The 23,891-nt window shown below is 37.0% G+C and overlaps 1 protein-coding gene across 6 annotated transcripts in view; it reads right to left on the bottom strand.

Annotated features, from left to right (window-relative positions):
- PDE7A (phosphodiesterase 7A) overlaps window positions 1–23,891 on the bottom strand; it is a 115,779-nt gene that overhangs the window by 32,002 nt on the left and 59,886 nt on the right. The gene's annotated exons all lie outside the window — the stretch shown is intronic.

Below are 23,891 nucleotides of genomic sequence, written 5' to 3'. Positions count from 1 at the left end.
TTGTTTGTTTTGGTTCATCCTTTAGCAGTTTCTTCAGGGCTCATGAAAACTATGGAGCTCATAAACAACTTCTTTCGGTAGTCTTTGTATTTGACAGACAGCTAGACTGGATATAAAATCTTGGCTCTCATTTTCCTTCTTTGAGTGAAGACAGGAAAATGAAGGTATTGATTCATTACTTTCTGGCACTGAGATCTGCAAAGTCTGAGCAAACGAATCTTTATTTATAAGTGATATGGTTTTTTGGCATGGGCATCCAATCTCTCTTGATCTTAAAGTCCAGTAACTTTGCAAGGATATACCCTACTGTTAATCATTCTGGGTCATTTTCCCCAGATACAAGGGGTGCTCCTTTTATATGTAAATTTAACTCTTCTGTTACTTCTGAAGAGCTTCCTTGAATTATATCTCTAAATACTTGTGTTCCACTATTTTAGCTTTATTATTCTGAGACTGGACTGTTCTGTCAAAATGCCTTTACCTATCATCTGTATCTCAATTCCTCTCCATTCTTTTTAATTTTTTATTTGTTTGCTTTCTCATTTTTCCCATCCAAGTACTAACCCTGCCCAACCCTGCCCAGCTTCTGCGATCAGATGAGACTGATCTCACCTGTAGGGGAGGATGGCCGCGGACAGCTATTCTCATTTCTACCTGTGCCCATTACCTTGGTTAGTGCGTATTTTACACTTTGTGCTCCTACCAAGTGCCTTCACTTCTGTGATCTATTTAAACATTCACTTCTTCTTTTTTCCTTTAAAGATTTTATTTATTCATTTCTCAGGGAGACACAGTGAGAGGAAACATAGAGGGAATGAAAGAGGGAAAAGCAGGCCTCCCACTGAGCAGAGAGCTGAATGCGAGCTCAATCCCATGACCCTGGGGCAGCGACCAGAGCAGAAGACAGATGCTCACTGACTGAGCCACCCAAGCGCTTTTTTTTTTTTTTTTAAAGATTTTATTTATTTGAGAGAGACAGAAATAGCGAGAGAAAGCATGAGCAGGGAGGTGAGGGAGAAGCAGGCTCCCCGCTGAGCAGAGAGCCCGATGCAGGACTCGATCCCAGGACCCTGAGATCATGACCTAAATCAAGATGGCAGAGGCTCAACCCACTGAGCCACCCAGGCCCCCCTCTATTCAACTTTTTTTCAACTACTTCTTGATTCTGAATGTATAGGTTTCAGCTACTTTCGTTGTCTTGCCTTATTTATCATCTAGTCCCCGAGTTCTTCAATTTGTGCTTTACAGTAAAGCTTTACAGTAAAGCTATTGCTTCATTTAATTTTTAGAGCAGCAGAAAATACAGTCACAGTTTTCATTGGCTTAAAGGCAGCATTTTCCTGTGAGCTGTTCTTTAATCATTGCTAACTAAGTTCTGCTATTCTCTTCTACTGCTCTGCATAATTCAATGACCCGATGGGCTAGTTTCTTTTTTACAAGAATCATCACTGAATGCACTAAATTTTTGTGAACTAACACTCTACACCATTTTTTTTTTTTTTTTAAGATTTTAAGTAATCTCTGCACCCAACAAGGGTCTCAAACTCACAATCCTGAGATGGAGAGTCCCACGTTCTTCCAACTGAGCCAGCCAGGTGCCCCTACACCGCACTCTTAATAGGGATAGAAGTAAAGTCTTAAGAGAGGGCAAAGGAGCTCTCTCAGCTTCCTTACTCAAATGGATCTCTCCTTTTCTGCCAAAGAGACAGACTGCTTCTTACAAACATATCTCTGCTCTTTCTGTAATAGAACCTGGGGGAGTGCACCTAACTCTGCTCAACCCAGATCACAGACCAGATGAGGCAAGTAAAATATTCAACCTTACACTTTCTGGTGAGCCCCTAAGAGAAGTTTATTAAGACTTCTTTTGTGGCTTATGGTCTATTCTGGATAATGTTCATGTGCATGTGAAAAGAACATGTATTCTGCTCTTGGGTGGAGAGTTCTGTATACATCTGATAGGTCTGACTGATTATAGTGCTGTTTAGGTCCTCTAATTCCTTACTGATCTTCCGTCTCATCATTCTACTCATTATAGAAAATGTTTATTAGAGTCTCCATTAGCATAAAATTTCTCCCTTCAATTCTGTCAGTTTGTGTTCATATATTTTGGGGTTCTGCGTTTAAATGTATATATGTTTATATTTATGAATTTATAATTTGCATCTTCTTATATATTTATCAATGTATAATGTCCTCTATCTCTTGTAATTTTTTTTTAATTTCAAGTCTACTTTGTGTGACAATAATAAAGCCACAAAGCTCTCTTTTGGTCACTATTTAGATGGAGTATCACCCCCATCCTTTTACTTTGAACCTCTTTGTTTCTTCATACCTAAAGTCAGTCCCTTCTATACAGCATATAGATGGACTCTGTGGGGTTTTTTAAATTTAGTTTGCCAATCTCCACTTTTAAGTAGAATTTAATCTATTTACATTTAAGGTGATTATTGATAAAGAAGGATTTACTTCTGGCATTGTGATATTATTTTGGGTATGTTTTGTATGTTTTTGTTCCTTAATTCATCAATTATTGCCTCTTTTTTTTCATTTAGCTGGTATTTTGTAGTGTACCATTTTGACTCCTTCTTCTTTCCTTCTCTGTATATTTTTTAGTTCCATAGTATTATCTTGGGCATTACAATTAATGTCTTCAAGTTACAACAACCTAGTTTGCACAGTACCAACTTATTATACAAACACTCCCCACTCCGATATTCTCCAACTGTTCCATTTTACCTTGCTATTGTCATAGACTGCATCTTTACTGTGTAAGCACACACAGATTTATAAAATATTAACAAACCAGATGTATAATACTACTTTTGTATTTACCTATATAGTTACTCAAGCCGGTATTCTTTACTTCTTTTTATGGTTTCAGGTTATTCTCTAAGGTCCTTTCAGCTCATCCTGAAGGACTGCCTCCAGCATTTCTTATAGCACATGTTTACTGTACATGAACTCCCTCAACTTTTGTCTGGAAATGTATCTCTTCTGCATTCATGAAGTATAGTTTTGCCAGAAAATTCTTGATGGCTAGCCCCCTCCTCCTTCAGGATTCTAAATATGTTATCTTACCTACCCCTTCTGGCTTCCAACATTTCTATAATGAGAAATCAGTTGTTAATTTTACTACGGATCCCCTGTTATGACAAATTGCTTCTCTTTTGCTGCTTTCATAATTCTGTCTTTGGGTTTCAACAATTTGACTGTATTATGTCTCAGTGTGGATCTCTGAGTTTCTCCTGCTTGGAGTTCACTAAGCTTAGATGTATATATTTCATGTTTTCAGATTTGGAATTTTTCCATCTTTTCTTTTTTTTTTTTCCTTCAAATTCCTTTTCTGCTCCTTTCTTCTTCCTGCTACTGGGACTCCTAGATTCATACATTGGTACATATGATGATCTCCCACCAGTTTATTGGGCTCTGTTCATTTTTCTGTTTCTCAGTTTGAATCATTTCAATGGTCTTTAAGTTCACTGATCCTCTTCTGTCTACTCAAATCCGTTGTTGAATCCCTCTAGTGAATTTTTCATTTCAGTCATTATGCTTTTTAGCCCCAGAGTTTGGCTCCTTTTTGTAATTACTATCTACTGAGATTCTGGTTTTGTTCAGACAATGTTTTCCCGAATTCCTTTAGTTCTTTGTCCATGGTTTGCTTTAAGCATTTAAGATACTTGATTCAACATCTTTGACTAGCAGTTCCTAAGTATGGGTTTCCTCAGGGGTGGCTTCTGTGAAATTCTCCTGTTGTATGTATGGGCCATACTCTCTGGTTTCTTTGTATATTTTATAGTTTTTTTTTTGTTTTTTTTTTTGAGAAGACGATAGTTTGACTATTATACTGGAAATCTATTCTCTTACTCCTCCAGTACTGCTTACTTTTGCTTATTGTGGGCTGAAGCCATCTGTTTTGACATTTTCAAACTATTTTCACTTTTGCATATCTATTTGCCTTTGTGTGTTTCTTGTTGTGTGTGGTCACTGAAGTTCCTGATCCATTATCTCTGCAGTCATTGCCAACACAGTGATCCAACACAGATTTCCTTAAATGTGTGGCTCCAAAAGGAGGAATGGAGAGGAGGAACAGATTCTTTAAATCTTCCAGTAGACACTGCTGGGTGAAATCTCTGCAGCTGAAAGGCTGAAATGAGGGCAAATATCTGTGCTTAGCACTCAGGGGTCTGACAGACTGACTTAAACATAAAACTCCAAAGTTTTGGAGAACAAAGTCCCCAGTGCCTACCCTGGTTTCAGCAAGCCCCTCCAGGAATATAGGCCACTGTCCCCAAAGGATAAAGGGCTGAGGAATGGGGAATGATCACTGGTTTGTCCACAAACTGCCAAATAGCAGCTTCTTCCTTCATCAAGTACTCCCAAGGTTCTTGTAAGTGTCCAAACAGGATCCAGAGACCGAAATAGTAGACTCTGGTCTTTTTCTCCAGTTTAGTGGTTGCTTTGGTAGAGAGATAAACCCCTTGATCTTCCTACCCTGTCATTTTGAGTGAGATCTGACCCTTTCTTTTAACAAGATGTGTTTTTCTTGGTCCTTTCTGGAAGCAGCTGCCCTAAACCATCTCTTCTGTTCAACCAAAGTTTGAAAGGGAGGGAGAATTTGCATGGGAAGACTTATCTGTATAGAAACAACCAATGTTAACAGTCTGGCACTCTGGATATTTTTCTATGAATCATTTTCTATATGCATGTGTATGTCTAGTTTTTCTTTTATCCAAGACAATTCATAGTAATTTTTTACTTACAAATTCATGAACATCTTTTCAATAAGTAACGTAAGTACCATCATTAGGGCACCTGGGTGGCTCAGTGGGTTAAAGCCTCTGCCTTCGGCTCAGGTCATGATCCCAGGGTCCTGGGATAGAGTCCCGCATCAGGCTCTCTGCTCTGCAGGGACCCTGCTTCCTCCCGTCTCTCTCTCTGCCTGCCTCTCTGCCTACCTGTGATCTCTGTCTGTTAAATAAATAAATAAAATCTTAAAAAAAAAATAAGTACCATCATTACCTTTTTACTAGTTATATATTATAAAATTATTCTAAAGTATGAAACTATCATAATTAATTTTTTTGCTTTTTGGTTGTTTCTAACTTTTATTTTTCTTACAATTCTGTAATAAACATTCTTTTAAAAAAATACTTATTTATTTGACAGAGAGAAAGAGAGAAAGCACACAAGCAGGGGGAGTGGCAGGTGAGGGAGAGGAAGAAGCAGGCTCCCTACCAAGCAGGGAGCCCGACACAGGACCTGATCCCAGGACCCTGGGATCATGACCTGAGCCGAACGCAGATGTTTAACCAACTAAGCCACCAGGTGCCGCTCTGTGATAAACATTCATAGAACTAAATCTTTGCACAAATCCTGGTTTGGAAAAAACCCTCAGAAGTAGAACAAGCACAAAAGAGCACATTTCAATGGCTTCTAAAACACACTGCCAAACTGGAGAATAAGTTTTCTAAAAGAAAATTAGAGAGGCTTCCAGAACTGTCCTAGGATAGCTTCCAAAATGTGATCTAAGAAAAGGCATCAGTGACTATAAATCAAGGATGAAGCATGATGATGTCATTTTAAGATGGAAATTTTTAGTTTCATCAGGTTTGCTCTCCTCCCATTCTTCTCCCTTGCGCGCGCGCGCACACACACACACAAATGGATTCCCCATAATGATCAGACATAAAATTCTTATACTGAAACAAGAAAAGAGCACTGCAGGGGAAAAAAAAAGAATATCAAGTTAACTAAATGATAACTACAAATAGTTATCATTTAGGGATGATAACTACAAATAGTTATCATTTAGGAATATATAAAAAAGGTTACATGGGGAACTAGAAACAAGAATGAGTGACTGTGAGAATTTGATCAGTACTCTTTACTCAGACAATTAACTAAAAAGCTCACCCTCTGACCATACCACATAAAATCTGACCCTACTACCAATACCGTCCTGAGCTTGTTCTGTAACTTGAGGCAGGCACTAGTTATTTCATGGCAAAACACACAATAGATTAAAACTGTCTTTATTAAAGCCCAGCTTCTACCAGGCTAGGACTATTTATTTTAAGTCCCAGGCTTGTTCTAGTTTACATGGTTACCTACATTCCAAACCAGCTTAGAAAGCCAACAAGGCTCACTGAATTAATCAAGTTACTATTAAAGAGCTGTTAGCTCTGCTGGTTCTCTTCTAAAATATCACATTACCTCACTATGTGACCATGAACAAACTAATCAGCCTCCAAAAACTTAGTGAGTGTTGTTACTAAATGTTCATGGGAGTTACTTCCAGCCATCCACTCTTAGAGTCTCTGGGCCAAAAAACTGAAAAGTGGGATAGGAAGCACATTAAGAAGCAATTTTTCCCCCTAATACTAGAAAGTAGACAGGAATACAAGCAATAGGTCAAGGAAACAAAAGGGCTGGAGAATCACACACGTTGAGCAGTATTACTCCCGACAGTCCCAGACTCTCTATCATCCAAGTTGCATGGCAAAGGATGTCACTGATACTTAGTTATTAGACAAAAATGTTTTTAACAGAAAGTCTTGGGATCTTGAGACTTGATCGCTACTTGCCGTAATGGTCCACAAGAGGGAGCCCTGTAGTCACTGTATCTCCACCTTAAAGTAGTAAAAATCAACTTAGATGCATGCATGTAATCACGAATTATCCTTGGAGATTATTTAAAAAATGTTTTTTAAATTCAGTTCCAACTTAAGCCTAGGGCAATGTCATGCTGAATGGTAATGGAATAAAAAACCTGGGGGAGCCTGGATTGCTCAGTGGATTAAATAAAGCCTCTGCCTTTGGCTCAGGTCATGATCCCAAGGTCCTGGGATCGAGTCTCGCATCAGGCTCTCTGCTCAGCGGGGAGCCTGCTTCCCTTCCTCTCTCTCTGCCTGCCTCTCTGTCTGCTTGTAATCTCTGTCAAATAAATAAATAAAATATCTTAAAAAAAAAAACCCTGAAGAAATTCTATATTCTAATCTCCCTTTAATTTTCCTAAACACACACACACAGAACCGTATCTGAAAACCTAGTATTAATATTGAATAATTACATTTATCAATGTCTATGGGGGAAACTGCTTGGAAGAATATTTACATTGAGCATGTGTGGACACATGGAGAAGAGCAAAGTACATAAAGCCACAGTGAAGTCTTGTAGTAAACAATACAGCCGAGTGGGTAAAACACATGGGCTTGGGAGTCACACACCTGAGTTTGAATCCCAGCTCTGCCACTTTTACTAGTTTTGTGACATTAGGAAAATTATTAACACTTTCCTCACTGTAAAATAGGCTTCATAGGACTGTTGTGAAAATTAAATGAGATAATACATGAAATATGTCTTTCTGGGAAAGAATAAACACTTCAACATTAATGGCTACAATTATCATACATATCAAATATTTTTTTACTGTAGGTATAACTGGTCTGTAACATTATTTTCAAGTTCAAATATTTTTAAACACATGACTTCACACTACTTATTTTAACAAAACCAAACTTATTCTTTGTGACAGCATAACTTCATCCTGAAGACCACTGTATACTTTTTTTTTTTTTAAAGATTTTATTTATTTATTTGTCAGAGAGAGAGTGAATGAGAGCGAGCACAGGCAGACAGAGTGGAAGGAAGAGTCAGAGGGAGAAGCAGGCTCCCTGCGGAGCAAGGAGCCCGATGTGGGACTCGATCCCAGGACGCTGGGATCATGACCTGAGCCAAAGGCAGCCGCTTAACCAACTGAGCCACCCAGGCGTCCCAGACCACTGTATACTTTTATATACTATCAAAATAAATGCTCATATTTAAAAGATTTCAATATGCATACAATTTTATTACTTTATTTGTGTATGTAACCATGTGTGTCTGAATGTATGTATTTAAGTAGGCTCCATGCCCAGCGCAGAGCCCAATGTAAAAGGAGAGCCCAGTTTCAGTTTAAGAAGGGAAGGGACATTTACTTTTTTTTTTTTTTAAAGATTTTATTTATTTATTTGACAGAAATCACAAGTAGATGGAGAGGCAGGCAGAGAGAGAGAGAGAGGGAAGCAGGCTCTCTGCTGAGCAGAGAGCCCGATGCGGGACTCGATCCCAGGACCCTGAGATCATGACCTGAGCCGAAGGCAGCGGCTTAACCCACTGAGCCACCCAGGTGCCCCACCCAATTTCCTTACTTTAAAATGAGTATATTGAAGCCCAGGCTTCAATATAAATAAAAGAAATAAACCTGCTACTCATAATCTAAAATCAGATCAATGTTAAGCTGTAAAATCAATATTCTTTCCCTTAGGGAATTCTTAGAGTTTATGGAATACAAAGTTCACTTTGACAGGATTTGATATAATAATTAATATGAAACTCTTTTAAAGATTATTCTTATTATTGTTCTGGATTAGGCATTTCCATAGTAGGATATGTGATATGTTGGATCTCTCTTATGTTCAAACTAAGGACTTGAACATAGCTCCTTATTGATTACATTTTTAATTACCTTCTCAGTAAACTGAGAAAGAAAAGAAAGTACAAAAAGATTTAAAGTGTAACATAAAAAATAAAGCCTAAAGTTAAATATTCTATACCCCCCAATTCTTCCAAGCACAATTAGAATTAAAATACCATTAAACTGTATTAAGGTCCATTCCACATCAGTTCCCTAATTTGTGCTATGAAGTTCAAGAAGATAGCTAGAGGACAGAATATTCTATCAGTTTGGGACAAAGAAACAACAAAAATCAGTGGTTTTCAAATGTAGACATTTCACAAGCACCTGGAAACTAGGTAAAATTTTTTTACAAGATTTTATTTATTTAACAGACAGATCACAAGTAGGCAGAGAGGCAGGCAGAGAGGGGGTGGGGGAGGAAGCAGGCTCCCTGCTAAGCAGAGAGCCCGATGCAGGGCTTGATCCTAGTACCCCAGGATCATGACCTGAGCCGAAGGCAGAGCTTTAACTCACTGAGCCACCCAGGTGCCCGAAACTAGGTAAATTTTTAAAAATACATAAACATGGGGGGCACCTGGGTGGCTCAGTGGGTTAAGCCGCTGCCTTCGGCTCAGGTCATGATCTCAGGGTCCTGGGATCGAGCCCCACATCGGGCTCTCTGCTCGGCAGGGAGCCTGCTTCCTCCTCTCTCTCTACCTGCCTCTCTGCCTACTTGTGATCTCTGTCTGTCAAATAAATAAATAAATAAATCTTTAAAAAAAAAAATACATAAACATGGGGCAGAGTGCTCTGTTTCCTAATTCAATTCAACACAGCTGTGCTCCTCTCTACACGCACTGGTTCATAAGGGGATTCTTACAGGAAGCAGGATCATTCATGACAAAAAAGCAGAGAAAAAATAAAGACATAAGATAATCGTTTCCTGTGATATCTCTGTGATATCACAGAGAACTGTGATACTATTGTATAACTGTGATACTACTGTATCACAACAGTACACTATTGTGCACTATTATAAATATGTTGTTTATATTACATACCATAGACATGATCTCAAGACAAATGGATGACTGGGAACCAACTAAAATTTAACAGAAACCCCACACAAAATGGGACCTTAGTCTACAATACCACAATTTAAGTAGAGGCTGGGATGCTATATTTGTAATGAGACCAAATTACAAGTGGTGAATAGCTATGTTAGCAGATCAAACAAATAATGGCTGAAGAAAATATGGTTGTAAACAGCAAAAGTACTGGCCAGGTGGTAATAGGAAAAAGACTGTAACAAAGAAAAAGTCATGGCTGAGTGAAACACCGAGCAACAACTTTTAAGCCTAAAGAAAAGATGCGGGGAAAGCTACCAAAAAGCATAGCATCTACTCTTGTGTGTAAGTTGTTAGACATTAAAGACTCAGGTAATCTAAGACAATAAAATCAGTAAGACACTGACTTTTAAACTCAAAATACACATAGAAACGTTCTTTCTGATCATGTAACAGTATAAAACAAGTACTGAAGTCCGACACAGCCCTGTTAGGAAGACAGGAAACAACCCCAAATCAAACACACATGAGGATCTAAGAACAAATTTAAGGAGTTTGTAGGTTTTCATAGTGAGTCGTTACAATAAAGACAATAGAAGACATTTGGTTCAGCAGAATGGCAGCAACCAGCCTGAATTTAGTTCATAGTTTCAGATTATATTTAGGGAACGACAAGTGGGACCCTATAAAACCTACCTGTGGAAGATAGTTTTAGACAACTTGATGCCAAGGAGCCAGACCCTGCCAGAGGCTAGAAACAAAGAGATGAATAAGACTAAAAGCCTAGAAAACCTAAAAGCTTTTAGGCTACAATTTAAGTATCCTGACAAGTTCCCTTGCTGCCCTAGTAAGAGGAGAGTAAAGTGCTAAAATGAACACAAAGCTCTAGATAATGGGTAAAACACACATGGACTGGAACATGACCATGTGCCAGAAGGAAAAGAAAATGGAAAGAACTGCATTTACGTGGACATGAAAAAAAAAAAACACCTGTATAAAGAGCATATTCCTTGTATTACATCTTGTCTGATATTGGCAGAGAGAACATGCCTTCCAGTCTGGATGACGTCAGTAAGCTCTAGTGAATTCCATGAAAAGAAGTAACTGTCAAGCTGGAAGCTTCTGTTACTATTTAATAATGATGCCAGAAATCTTTCAAAAAACAAAGCAAAACCCCCCCAAACAAACCCAAAAAACCAAACCTCATCAGATTTTCTAAGTGCACACAGAGAGTTATAGCAGTTCTGTACATTTTAAAGACACTAGTATTGGTATTATATAAGCCAAAAATCATGTGTAACTAAAAGAATGATTCATTAAATTCAGGGACACAGAGTTTTAGCAGCAAACACGAGATAAAGTGTGACAGAATGTCAACAGAGAATTCATTTCATCAGGTCCCGTAAACTGAAGTCTCAAAATATTATAATTCAACAGACCAGGTATTAGGAGAATATCTGTAGGAATATTTGGGGCTGTTAATCCAGCCTGCTCAAAGTAAGCCACTGTATACTCAAAAGGAAGAAAGTGAAATGAGGAGGCTTCTGGTGCTCTCTAGAGTTGAGTGAAAGCAATAAACTTGAGAGAGCCTGGGGAAGAGAGGCACATTAAGAAAGGACGCTCAAGAGCACAGGAGCCCAGGGTAGGGAGACACAGCTCTGGGCACCTTACCGTGTAAACTACTCTCCTGTGGGGCTCATGTCTCTCACTCTATCTAATCAAACAATTTTTTCTCCCCCCCCCCCCCACTTCAGCTTTTCCTCCCAGTGTGTTAATGCTATATATCACTTAGTGTCACTAGGTGCCTCAAACGTAGACTTTTCACAACATAAAATCAGGAGACTACCTAGGTTAAACTTAGTTAAATGAAGGACATCCAGAAGCAGTTTTTAAAAGCCGGAGGACCAGAAATCTGTACCTTCGTGAATATAATTCCCAGACACAGCAGGTCTGAGCGTTAGGGATCTTTTAACCTATTTTTAAAAATTATTTCTTTATTTTTTTGACACACACAGAGAGAGAGAGCGCACAAGCAGAAGGAGTGGCAGACTCCCTGATGAGCAGGGAGCCCGATGTAGGGCTTGATCCCAGGATGCTGGGATCATGACCTGAGTTGAAGGTAGACTCTTGACCAACTGAGGCACCCAGGCACTCCAGGGATCTTTTAAAAATGGGATGAAAGCTCAAGTTTCTCAGTGGGTCTCAAGAAAGTGTTAATACCAACATTTTCATATATATGATACATATTACCTCTTGTTCTATAATGTAAAAGTTAATAAGAACAAAAAACAAAGGTAAAAGAATGCTTCAGAAATTCCCTTCAGTGAGAAATGATACCTGGGAAAAATTTTTGATTTCTTGTCCCACAGAACCACAATAATACCTAATAAATGCACACAGAAGTTAGCATGAGCTGCCCACTAAAGCATCAGAGACAAAAGAGAAAAAGTAAAATCTGGTTAAGAATAAAAGTTTCTGTGCAATACATCCATTTCAGGAAAAACTTAAAGATACAGCAGAATTTATTGATTAAAGCAGAATCATTGCAACAAAGATGCCAGACTAATAACCCTGACTCCAGATTTATTCCAGATTTTTGGGAAACACTTCTTGGCAAGGAGGATTCATGATCATCGAAATCCCTCCATCCTCTGTAGCAATGAATGTAAGTAAGTTTCAAATCATCCTCCCAAAGTTTGGACTCTCTCAGTTCTGTAGGCACAACCACAGCACTGGTCTACTACCAGTTATTTAATGAATACATAATCTGAATAAAAACCCATCCTTTTTAATAAGCACATGATTACCAAACTTTCTATTTAGAAATCATTTCAAAATACAGATCTAAAATACAAAAATTTGCAAACTAAATAGTACAAAGAATACCCTTTATTCAGATTTGTCATTGTTAACATTTTATTACATTACTTTAACATCTGCACAGCGTGTGTGTGTGTGTGTGTGTGTGTGTACACTATTCTCCTTCTGAACATGTGAGAGCAGGTTATAAACATTCTGGCTTTTTACTTCTGAATATTTCAGTCAATAATACCACAATTTAATGCATTTCCCATATAAACAAAGCCAAACTGAACATCTTTGGACATACATTAACATTTACATGTGATTATTCCCTTTGCATAATTTCTAGTGGTGAAATCAAAGGAAAAATCTGTTTAAAACTCTTGATGCAGACTGAGGAACTGCCCCCTAGAGCCCGTCACAATGTTACTATCACCAGCACTGAAACAGACAGTTAAACCTCCTAAATTTGACAGGAATTTGTCTGTTTAGAAGTAAGGCTGAGCATTCTTTCTGCATTTAAGGTAATTCTGTGTTGAACTGATTTTCTTCTGTTGTTTCTTTACAGCCTTTCAGAAAGACTCAAAAGCCTATTGTGAAAATAAATTTATAAGCCTTAATAGAAGATGGATTTATGACAAAAGACAATCCAAACAACAAAAACTCAAGGCAGAAAAACCTGTAATATCTACAGAATTTTCCCTAACTAGGCATCTCTCTTGAGAAGTCACCCTGAGTTTGATCCGGGGTTTCGGCACCCCCCCCCCCCCAAAAAGAGAGAGAGACACACAGAGAGAGAGAAGTCACATTGATATTGTAAACCTAAACACTTTATTATAAACTGTATTATAAAAAACATTAATAGAAAAGCTCAATATTACAGTGTAGATTTCTAATTCCCAGGTATATTCCAGCATTTAAATATTAGCACCTCACAGATAAAACTCAGAGAACACAAAATTACTGACAAAAAAATAGTATTACTTAATATGCTAATAGCATACTACATCTCTTTACCAATTGTGATGCATTTCCCCCTATTTCTTAAGCTTTCCCTCTCTTTAGAAAGACCCAACTTTGGGTACAGAGTACAGGACAGATTGCAGGAGAGAAATCTTAATGTTTAAGATAATGCCAGAATAATCCCAGACAGGAGTGATGAAGGTCTGAATCAAGCAGGAGAAGAGATAGAAGAGGACAGAGAGGAAAGAATTATGGCAGTTATTTCTGGCTAGAGATTACATGGAATTTAATACAGACTGCATATAAGCAACAGAAGAGCAGAAAGAAACAGGAATTTTACAATAGGGAAATTACGAGTGACTTCAAGTTACAACCACAGAGATGCACAGAAGAGGTATTTAGGAGCTCTATATAGAGAGAATTCTAATTTAATCAATTTAATACACATATCTAGAAGTTTGCAATCCGAACATCTAAAAACTATTGTAACTTGAGCTTGCAATGTTTTGTGCCTCTGTGAAAAATAAGATGTTATTTTTAATTATATATATATGGGAGAAGACACATTACTAAAGTCTTTCAAGTGCTTCAGTCCCTCTGAAGGTTTAAACTTATCCTGGAAAGCTACTTAAGGGTAGGTAGGTACCTTCCGCCAAGTCTGCAGAAGAGAAGGCTCCTGGAGATGGCTCATAGGTTTTAGTCATAGCAGCAGCATGTGCTCACTCAGATTAGATCACATTTCACAAAACATACTAGATTAAGGTTTTTTCTTTTAAGAATTCTGAGCTCTGCAATAAACAGCACCCACACTACCAGTAGGAAAAAATGATTCATTTTTTTCATTAAAAAAAAAAAAAACCCTCCAAATTTTATTATTGTCTTAGCTTAGAGACACTGTTTTGCAGTAACTATAGAACCAATTCTAAAGTGAGCCAATTTTCCAACTTACAACCCAGACTCTTAGACTTTTGTCACTTTCTGTAAACAATCAGTGTAATGAGGTCAAGAGTTATAAGACACCATACCACACGGTTCCTACAATGGGTCTAAATCACCAGATCAGGATCCAAGTGTAAGTCCCCAAATCCAATTTAACACCTTCAAGCCTGGTACTGCTTCATACTGTTTTCAACCATTCTATGTCATTAGGTTTCATTTTTTACCTAGTCTGAGCATCTTCATCTCTTAGAAGGAATATCTCATCCCTTTACCTTTATTACTATCATCAGTATCTTTGGTCTGCTCTCATTTTGTCCTTCAGATGTTGTATTACTTGCTCCTGGTTTTGTTATGATTTAGAAGGTACCCATCCTATTTTAATTCCACTAGAAAGTACTTCCAACAATTTCGTCATTTGTAACTTCCCTCTCCCAACATGTCCCACTATGTCCCTCATTTATTTTTTATTTTATTTTTTTTAAAGATTTTATTTATTTATTTGAAGAGAGAGAGATCACAAGTAGACAGAGAGAGAGAGGAGGGAGCAGGCTCCCCGCTGAGCAGAGAGCCCAATGTGGGACTCAATCCCAGGACCCAGAGATCATGACCTGAGCCGAAGGCAGTGGCTTAAACCACTGAGCCACCCAGGCACCCTATGTCCCTCATTTAAATCGACACTTTATAACAATTATATTTTCCAAATTCTCTATTTCATTAAATTCAGTGAAAGGCAAGGGGTTATACTAGAGACTACCAAGACAACTGTACCTTTCTATATAATACTGTCAATATTCAGACTTAACCTTTTTACTGATATCCCTATTCATAGCCAATCTTTGTATATTACAATATTTATAAGTAATTTTATTTAAGCTTTTCAATAATACATTCACATGAATCAATATTCAAAAGAGTCTACAACAAAAAAATCTCTTTTTCTTTCATCTTCCCAAGCCACCCATTTCCTCCTAGAAGCAATGAATGTTATCCAAAAAAAACCCCACAAAATCTAGATATTAAATCATGCTTGTTTTCCTCCCTGAAACAAACTCACTAAGGCTGGACGATTGTTCTTTTCATGCTGTTGGACTCCTTTTTGTTAATATTTTTTGAATATTTTTTATAGACATTTATAGTAAGAGTATACTTGCTTCTTATAAACAATCATCAGTCTTTTAAAGATCCCAAAAGAATATGCCTGCAAAATCTTTACACCTCATGATTTTAGAGAGGTAACTGTTCTGCAACTTTCTCAAACATGCTGCTTTTCCCAACTCCCAATTACTGACTGCATCAAAGAGTTTTAGCTTATTTGAGTTAGAGCTACTGATATTTACCATGATAGAAATTAAACAAAATTTGCAAATACTTATTTGTCACTTCGCTTTAAAATACAATAATAGGACTTTGAGTTTCTGTATCCACATAAAAGAAACTTGGAAGCTTTTGCTCTGTTTTAACAATAGTAAAAAGTGCAAGATTGAAAAATCAACAACTCTTCTAGTATTCACGAGAGGTGGAGGGCACAGGAAAAACCACTGCCCTCAAGAATGGAGAGACCAACAGATGATTAGAGACAGTAACAATTTACTAGAGCACAGACTCACAGAAATCTGGTTGGGAACCAATGCCAGGGTAGGGAAATCTGCACTATACTGATGAATTTCTGAAAGCCTAGTGCAGACAATGCTGAAATCCAGTCATGGGAGGCCCAACATTTTGTGATTTACTTCCAGTGGTTTAAGTTCTCACGGTAAATGTCTGCCAAAACTCACACAAGAATAAATAGACAATCTGAATAGGCCTGTATTTAAGAAATGGAATCATTAATTAGTAATCTTCCAAAACAGAAAATATCAGGCCCAGATGGGTTCACTGGTAAAATCTGGTGAACCCTTAAGGAAGAAGTTATACCAATTCTCCACAATCCCTTTCAGAAAACTGAAAGAGAGGGAAGGAATACTTCTAATTCAATCTATTAGCCAGCATTATTCCACTACTAAAATCAGGCACGGGTGTTCTAAGAAAAAGAAAACTACAGGCCAGTATCTCATGTGTACAGGTGCAAAAATCCTCAACAAAATATTAGCAAATCAAATCCAAAAAAGTATTAAAAGAATTATACACCATAACCATGTGGAATTTAACTCAAGCATGCAGGCCTGGTTCAATATTAAAAAATCAATTAAAGTAATCCAACAAGTCAACAGACTTAGAAAAAAACACATGATCATACCAATAAATGCAGAAAAAGCACTTGACAAAATCCAACACTCGTTCTTGATTAAAAACTCTTAGAAAACTAGGAATATGGGGAATGCCCTCAAAATGTCTACAAAAACCCCACAACAAAAATACGTTGTGGTATTTTGATGAGAATTAATGGTGAGAAACTTGAAAGTTTCCCACTAAGATTAGGTAGAAGGTAAGGATATCCCCTCTCACCATTCTTTTTAAAATCATATTAGAAATCCTAGCTAATGCAGTAAGAAAAGAAAGAAAATAAGACATAAGCAGATGGGGAAAGAAGAAACAAAAACTTTTGCTCACAGATGACATGACTGTCTATACAGAAAATCTGAAAGAATAAACAAAGAAACCTCTTGAAACTAATAATTATAGCAAGATTGTAGGATACAGGTTAATAAAGAAAAGTCCATTGCTTTCTTATATACCAACAATAAACAAATGATATTTGAAATTAAAAACACAATACTATTTACATTAGCATCCCCCCAACGTGAAATACTTAGATATAAATCTAATAAAATATGCATAAGACCTACATGAGGAAAACTACAAAACTGGGATGAAAGAAATCAGAAAAGAAGTAAATAAATGGAGATATTCCATGTTCATGGATAGGAAGACTCATTACTATCAACATGTCAGTTCCTCTCAACTTGATCCATAGTTTTAATGCAATCCCAATCAAAATCCCAGTAAGTTATCTTATGGATACCAACAAATTAATTCTAAAATTTATAAAAAGTGGCAAAAGACCCAGACCGGACAACTCATTACTGAAGGAGAAAAACTAAGCTAGAAGACTGAATTGACCCGACTTCCAGACTTACTATAAAGCTACAACGATCAAGAGTGTGGTATTGTCAAAAGAAGAGACAAACAGATCGTAGAACAAAGTAAAAAGCCCAGAAATAAACCCACGTAAATACAGCCAACTAATCTTTGACAAAGGAGTAAAAGCAATACACTAGCAAACACAGTCTCTTCAAACAAAAGGTGCTGGAACAACTGGACATCCACATGCAAAAAAATGAATCTAAACACAGACCTTCACAAAAACTAATTCAAAATGGATCACAGACCTGTATGTATATGTATAAAAGACAAAACTAAAGAACTCCTAAGAAGACAACAGAGGAGAAAATCTAGACAACCTTGGGTACTGAAATGCCTTTTTAGAACCAATATCAAAGACATGCATGATCCATGAAAGAAAATTGGTTTTAGATGGACTTCATTAAATTTAAAAACTTCTGCTCTGCAAAAGACAGTGCCAAGAGAATAAGAAGACAAGCCACAGAATGGAAGAAGATATTTGCAAAAGTCACATCTGATAAAGGACCGATACTCAAAGTGCACAAAGAACTCAAAATTCTACAAGAAAAACAGTGATTTTAAAAAAAGGAGCCAAAACCTGAACAGACACCTCATTAAAGAAGATACACAGATGGCAAACAATCATATGAAAAGATCACCCACAGGGAATTTTTAATTAAAATGAGATACCACTATATACTTATTAGAATGGCTAAAATCCAGAACACACCACCAAATACTGATGTGAATATGGAGCAACAGAAATTCCCATTCATTACTGGTAGGAATACAAAAAGGTATATAGCCACTTTGGAAGACAATTTCTCAGTTTCTTACAAAGCTAAACGTACTTTTTGCCATATAATCCAGCAATCACACTCCTTGATATTCACCCATAGAAGTCACATCCACACAAAACCCCACACATGGATGTTTGTAACAGCTTTATTCATAAGTGACAAAACCTGGAAGCAACCAAGATGTCTTTCAGTAGGTGAATGGATAAATGAGCTGTGGTACATCCAGACAATGGAACATTATTCAGTGTTAAAAAGAAATAAGCTATCAAGTCATGAAAAGATTACGTGTAACCTAAATAGCATATTATCCATGTGAAAAAAGCCAATCTGAGAAGGCCACTAACAGTATGATTCCAACTATATGACATTCTGGAAAAGGCAAAGCCATGGATAAAGTAAAAAGATCAGCAGTTGCCAATGGCTGGGAAAAGGGGGGATGAATAAGTGGAGCATAAAGGATTTTTAGGGAAGTGAAAATACTCTATATGCTGTAACAATGGATATTTGTCCAAGCCCATTGAACATACACCACCTGGAATGAATCCTAATGTAAACTATGGACTTTGGGTGATTATGATGTGTCAATGTACGTTCATCAATTATAACATCACAGTCTTGTGATGTTGACAGTAGAGGAAACTATGCATTCGTGGTGTGAGGATATGTGGGAAATCTCTGTACTTCCTCTCAAATTTGCTTTCAACCTAAAAATGCTCTAAAAAAAATTTGTTTTTTAAAAGAAAACATAATAAACCCATGTTAACATAAACAACATTTTTACTTGAAAACAGTAGTTTCCTAAACACAAATTAATAAGAGTAAGCACAGTGGTCTATTTTTATTCTTTAATTTCCCTTGTATCTATAAGGATTCCTTCCTGCGTCTGCTTAGTTTTTAAGTATTCATATTCGCTTTATTTAATTCATTAAGTCAGCCAGCAGTTTATCTACTTTGTTGTAAAGAACTAGTTCTTAGTTTATTTTTATTTTAGTTTCTTAACTCATTAATTTCTGGTTTTAATCTTTACTAATTGCTCTCTTCATCTCTTTTTAGGTGTACTTTCTTGTTCTAACTTCTTGAACTTGACTATTTAATGCACTTGTTTCACTTTCTCATTTATTAATGTAAATATTTTTAAAGCTATGAATTTTCCTGTAAGCACTGCTTTATAACTGAATTTTGCCTGAATTTTCACAGGTTTTTATATGTAGTCTTCATCACTTTTTAAAAAGTCTGCAAAGTCAGTTTCCATCGCCTCTTTGACTCAAGAAGTATTTATTCAGAACTTACAAATTTCCAGGTGTTTTCCATGGTTTTCTAGCCTTGGCTATTAATTTCCAGCTTTAGTGATCCCACTTCCCCTGTCAGCTGCCTCACTCTCTTTCCTTTTCTTTGCAGCGCAAGTCTCTAAAGGATTGTCTTTACTGGCTACATCTATCTTCTTGTTCTCTTAAATTCATTTAATCATAAGGTTTCCCCCATCACTATTTCCATATCACTAAATCAATTCTTACTCCTCATATTATCTGACTTACCAGTACAAGATGGAAAACTAAATACATCCAAATTTGATTTTTTCACATATTGTGTGAATAATGGGTTAAGATTCATTTTTTTTTCCACCACATGGGTAGCCAGCTGATTCAGCACCATTTATTTAAAAGATAATCTTTTCCATGCTGCATTACCATATTTGTCACCAATCAAACACCCACAATATGTGTGAATCTGTTTCTGAACTTTATTTTACAGTGTTTTGTTATCCTATTTGTCAGGCTTTGAACCAACATCACCCTAGTTTAAAATTATAACTATTGCTTATAATAAGACTTTATATCTGGGAGGAGTAACTCTTTTATTTTTATTTTTTTTAAGTAGGCTCTATGCTCAGTGTGCAGCTTGAACTCATGACCCTGGGATTAAGACCTGAGCTGAGATCAAGAGTCAGACATTTAATTGACTGAACCACCCGGGGCACCCCTGGGAGAAGCAAATTTTGCAACATGGTTCTTACTATTTTTCTGATTGTCTTGACTAAAATTTGGGCTTGCCCTTCCTTCCTCCTTTCTTTCCTCTCCTTTCCTCCTCCCTCTCTTTTCTTAAGATTTTATTTAGGTTTTTCTTGTTTGTTTGGTTTTTTTTTGTTTTTGTTTTTTTTTTAAAGTGATCTCTAAACCCAAACCAGGGCTCAAACTCACAACCCTGAGATCAAGGGTCACATGCTCCACTGACTAAGCCAGCCAGGCTCCCCTAGGCTTTTTCAATTTTTATATAGGTTTTACAATCAGTGTGTCAATTCGACCAAAGGAGGAAAAAAACCTACTGGGATTTTTACTATGGTTTCACTAAACCTACAGGTCAATTCAAGAAAAACCAACATCTTCAAAATACGGAATATCTTCCAATCCATGAACAATAGTATATATTTCCATTTATTCAGGTCTTCTGTTTCTTCTGTAGCATCTTTTTTCTATGCAGTTTTCTATGAAGAGTCATGCACATCTTTTGTTAAGAGTGATCCCTACATATTTGACCTTTTGTTAATTTGTTATTTCAATTTTCGTCAATGCTGCTTTATAAAAATACAACTACATACTGTCTTCTTACCAAGCAAACTTGCTAAATTCACTTATTACTCCCAATAGTTTTCTAAGTATAGAATCATGTCATCCATAAATAATGACACTTATACTTCTTCTTTCCTAATCCTTATATCTTCTATTTCTTTTCCTTGAATTATCGTACTGGCTAGATACACCAAAACAATACTGAATAGAAAGGTGATAAGTGATACCTTTATATATTGGTCTTTCTGTGACTTTTTTCCTTTATTCTACTAATATGATGAATTACAATGACTGGTTTTTGAATGTTAAAGCCAACCTTCTATTTCTGGGAAAACACAAATTGGGCCAAAATATATTTTTTCCTATAAATTACAGATTTAATTTGATAGTATGTTACTTAGAATGTCTCATCTATATTCGTGAGTGATAGTGGCTATGATTTTCTATTCTTGTCCTATCCTTGTCAGGTTTTAGTATCAAGATTAAGCTGGCTTTACATAATAAGTTGTGAAGTATGTCCTTTTCCTCTTATTCTTTAGAAGAGTTTGTGGGTGAAATCTTAGTTTGACATTTATTTTTTTCCATCACTTTGAAGCTATCTTTCCTTCTGTTGAAAATGAAACAGAATCTGTTTCTGGCAATCTCATAGCTGTTCCTTTGGAGGTAATCATTTTTTTTCTCTCTCACTACATTTTTTTTCTTCTCACTACTTTATATTTTTAAAATTTATTTATTTCTTTTACCTTTCCATTTTGGAAAAGAATTTATTCTCAGGCTTAAAATACCCCATGCATATTTTTAAAGTTTTTATTTAAATGTGTTAGCTAACATACAGTGTAGTATTAGTTTCAGATGTACAATATGGTGATTCAACACTTCCATACATCACCCAGTGCTCATCACAACAAGGCCCTCCTTAATCCCCATCTTCTATTTCACCCATCCTCCCCAACCTGCACCCACTTCCCCTCCAGTAACCATCAATTTGTTCTCTATAGTTAAGAGTCTGTTTCTTGGTTTGCTCCCTCTTCCCCCCACTTTGTTCTTTTGTTCTGTTTCTTGAATTCCACAGATGAGTGAAAGTATTTCTCTATGATTTTGGTTTTCAGTTATACTATGCTAATATACTGTGATTTCTTTTAATGGTTCTGTATTTAAAATTCATAATGTTTCTTGAATTTGTACCTTAATGTGCTTTTTTCAAGCTTTGGAGATATCTTGGTCATCATCTTTTCAAAGACTACTTCTACTCTAATTTCCCATACCTTTCCTAGGACCCTGATGACCTATTCAACACATTTTGTGCCAAATTAAGGTTAGAAGACTAACAATTTTTTTGACCTCACTCCCTTTGACAAGTGGGACCTATGTCCCCTGTGCATGAATCAGGGCAAGCTGTGTGACACAGCTGATCAATAGAATAGGAAAATGTGAAGTTGTGCCCCTGTCCATGCCCACATCTTCGGACACCAGGTGTTCCCATACTTCCTCCCTCTCGGAATGCTTGCTCTGGGGGAAGGCAACAGCTGCCATGGAAGAGGTCCAACTCCCCTGAGATGGCCATTTATGGAAAGAAACGCTGGCCAGCCCCAGAAATTCCAGCCACCCTACCCTGGCACCAGATATAAGAGTGCAGAAGTCATCTGAGATGTTCTAGCCCCAGCAGAGGACATGTGCAGAAAAAGCAAGGCCCTAGACATACGGACCTCGTGGAGCCATCCCAGCCACCTCTAGCTGTTTGAACTATCCCAGCTGAAGATCAAAACACTGTGGAACAAAGACAAATCCAACCTGATATGCAGACTACATTCCTGACCCTCAGAATCATGAACATAAAAAAAAAAAAGCTGTTGTTTTATGCCAGTAATTTGGGAGTCATACTATTGGGAGCGGTAATCCTCCACAGAGTATTCACAGAGTATTCTCCTGAGTGCCTCTGCATGTTCTTCCTGGGTGTGCCAAGAACCCCAAGCCCTGACCAGATCCCTATCCAGGCCATTTCTTGCATTTGCAGCTAGCAACTTTGAGGGACAAGGAACATCTTTTTCTGGGACAAAGAGCAGTATGACTCTAAAAGGGGGTATATTCCCTAAATTCATGGAGGCAATGCAAATTCACTGTGTGCACAATATCCACATAAAACCTTCTGTGTTGTCACTGCAGGATGTGCTGGGGCTAGAAGAACTGACATAATAGAATGTTCACGCTGCTTGCTGTGCCATGAATAATAAAGTCCTTTGTCTCTGACCTAGGAGTCTTGTTTCTTCCACTAGCATCCAGGAAGCAGTAACTTATTTGTTAACTTATAAAGTAGAATCTTAGATTTGTCACGATTCCTGACAGATTCAGAGCAATCAATAAGTAGATCATACTCCATTTTATTTATTTTCTACTTTTTATTTGTATTTCATTCTAAATTATTTCCTTCTGACTTAATATTCCAAACCATTAATTCTCTCTGCACTTTGGTCTTATTGGCTGTTAAAACCACCTCCAATGAGTTCTTATTTAAGGTATGTTATTTTTTCAGTCTTAAATTTCCATTTGATTCGTTGTTTTTTTGTTTTGTTTTGTTTTTCTTCACGATTTGCGGTCCTCTATTGATATTCTCAAGCAGGTCTTTTTTCCCATCTGCAAATCATGTTTAGTAATTTTGAAGTTCAGGTAAAATAATTCCAACATAGGAATTTCCTGTGGATTTTTCTACTGTTGTTTCCTTTTTATTTTTGGTCACACTGTCTAACCTCCTTTTGCCTTTATTTTTAATTCAGTGCTTGACACTGTACATGAAAAATTTAGAGGTAATATGAGACTTAGGATAATGTTACCTTCCTTCAAAGAGGATTGATTAACATTTTACTTCAAGTAGGTGGCTAGAGGTACTGACGTCACAGATCACCTTGATCTAATCACTGACTCAGGTATTTCATAGCTGGGATTTATTTCTAAGGTACAGTACTTTGGGGTTCCAACTCGAGCAGAGGGCTTACCAGGATCAATGCCCCAACCCTGGTGGTGTATCAACAGCCGTTTTGTTTTTTCAGCCTTAAGTATCCATCAGAAACTCTGCTCAGCTTCTTGACAACCTTTCCCAGAATTGCCAGATGCTACTAAGGAGGAAAGTAGCCCTAACGCCAGGTTCATCTCCACCTTAACAGCATTCTGATATACTCAATACATGTCTTCCATGTATTTATACAGTTTTTCTAGTTTTTTAAACTGGAGTGTTAATCTAAATAATTTATCCAAC

Source organism: Mustela lutreola, chromosome 3 (assembly GCF_030435805.1).
Source record: "Mustela lutreola isolate mMusLut2 chromosome 3, mMusLut2.pri, whole genome shotgun sequence".
NCBI classification, from domain to species: domain Eukaryota; kingdom Metazoa; phylum Chordata; class Mammalia; order Carnivora; family Mustelidae; genus Mustela; species Mustela lutreola.
The sequence above is the reverse complement of the archived record's forward strand: the minus strand, read 5'-3'. Positions and strand labels throughout refer to the sequence as shown.